The sequence below is a fragment of the Macrobrachium nipponense genome, chromosome 43 (genome assembly GCF_015104395.2).
Source record: "Macrobrachium nipponense isolate FS-2020 chromosome 43, ASM1510439v2, whole genome shotgun sequence".
Taxonomy (NCBI): Eukaryota; Metazoa; Arthropoda; class Malacostraca; order Decapoda; family Palaemonidae; genus Macrobrachium; species Macrobrachium nipponense.
This window is the reverse complement of record NC_061104.1, coordinates 35,259,754-35,261,879: the sequence shown is the minus strand read 5'-3', so window position 1 is coordinate 35,261,879 and position 2,126 is coordinate 35,259,754.

Here is a 2,126-nt window from a genome sequence, read left to right as displayed (position 1 = left end):
TGTAAGTACTCTTTTCATTATATTTTTGCCCTGTGCGTTCGTTGCCGAGCGTGATTGCGCTCGGCACGAGCCTTTTATTTTGTATGATAGAATGCAATGAAAAGTGGATTCGCAATGAGTATTCTTTTCATTTTCATTTATTATTTTTTGCATAAAATTTAATTTGGATCAATTTTCCGCTCTTACCCGGGAATTGATCTTACGATTTAAGTTTTCTATGAAAGTGAAATCGCAAGTGGGCATATTTCTGTTTCATTTTCATATATTTTATGATTTAGCATTTCTATATTTGGATTTTCAAGTCCGCTCTTACCCGGGGGTAATTGATCTTTTCCCCTTTAAGTTCTTGAAGTGAACTCGCAAGGGCCAGTAATTCTGTTTCATTTTCATATTATTTTCACTGCTGTGCGGGGGTAGGGGAAGCGAAGGTCTGGCAGGAATCGCGGAAAGCTCTCCCAGCGGACTCCCGTGGTTCCGATTCTTCGTCTTCTTTCCTACCCCCACCCCCCAGCTCAGCTTCCTCATTGTATTTTGTGTATTTGGGGTCTTCCTTGCGTTCGGGGTGGGGCATGTCTTCCCCCGTGCGTGAGGAAACCCCTCTTACTAATCTATCTGTGCTACCGCAGGTGCTACATCCGTGGGAGACGACCTTGGACAGGTATGGGACCACCGCGGCGGCGGAGGGCGTGCCTAGCATCCACCCAGGCTGCTGCAGCGTCTAGCGAGGTCTGGGGCGGTCTCCACTACTACCTCCACGGCCGCTTATGGCTGCTCCCCCCCCGCCTGGTCTACACATCCCCATGCTGTGTCGGTGACGACCGTCTGCTGCTACTAGGGCCGCTGCCGTACCGATTGGGGGGTTGCCAGCCGCCGCCTGTTTTTTTCTTTGTGTTGCCTGCCCAGATTTCCGCTGTTCCAGCAGCTCGCCCATGGACCGGCCGCCAGTACCCAGGTTCCCGCTGGCTGCCGATGATTCTACGAGGCGATCGCTGGGCCTGCCGTACCTGCCGCTGATGTGATTCCTGCTGCTGGCTTGGCTGTCCCTTCTGGGTCTACCGCTGCCGCTGTTCCTGCCGCTCCTGAGCTGGTTGCTGTTCCTGTCGCTCCTGGTTCCTGAGCCTGTCCATGCTGGTCCTGCCCACGGTGTGTCTTCCCCAGTCCCAGGTCCTTCCGGACAGGTGCAGTCGGGCCGTGTTGCTTCGGCAATAGCCCCGGCTCCGGCCTGGATGGAGGACCTGACGACTGTCCTGCGTGAGCTGACGAGGAAGAGGAAGAAGAGGAAGTGTCATCTTCGTCTTCATCGTCTGCTGCTGCCTCTTCCCCTTCGACTTCTAAGCCCATAAGCCGAAGAAGAGAAGGCTGCCTTCCCCCCCTAAGAAGTCTCCTTCGGGAACTTCTAAGGGCCGTCCCACCCTGGTGGGACGGGGGGTCCTTCTGCTGGTCTTCTGCTCCTTCGGGAGCGGGGCCCGTCCCCTTCCTCCCGTTCCATAAGGAAGAGATAGACGGGGACCAGAGGAGTACCGTTAGCACTGGTACTTCCTCGCCTGGTGCTAGCGGCGATGCCGCTACGCCAGGTTCCGGCTCGGTCTCTCGTTCGCGAGAGATCCCGAGTGTACGTCCTCCCTCTCGGGAGACTGTGCAGCCAAGTTTCGGCGCCAGAGTTCTCTCGGCGCCAAGACGCGGCACGGAGCAGAAGCTGGTGAGAGCCGCTCAGGTGACTCTCGCCAGGCCAGCGGCCCGCTCCTGCAGCGACCAGCTGGTAACCCGGGTTTTCCCCCCTAAGAAGGCTCCTTCGGGACCTTCTAAGGGCCCGTCTCGCTCCGGCGATTCGGGGAGCTCTTCTGCTGGTCCTCCTGCTCCCCTCGGGAACAGGGCCCGTCTCTTCTCTACCAAGGAAGAAGACGGGGACCAGAGGAGTACCAGCTTCGGCTGGCACTGTTCCTCGCCTGGTTCTAGCGGTTCTGCCCGCTAAACCAGGATCCGCCTCGGCTTCTTGTTCGCGAGAAGTACCGACCGGTGGACGGTCTCCCGCGGAGACCGTCCAGCCAAAATTTTGACGCCCGAGCTCGCTCGCCGTCAAGACCGAAGCGCGGCGCAGAAGACTGGCGAGAGTCGTGCAGACTACT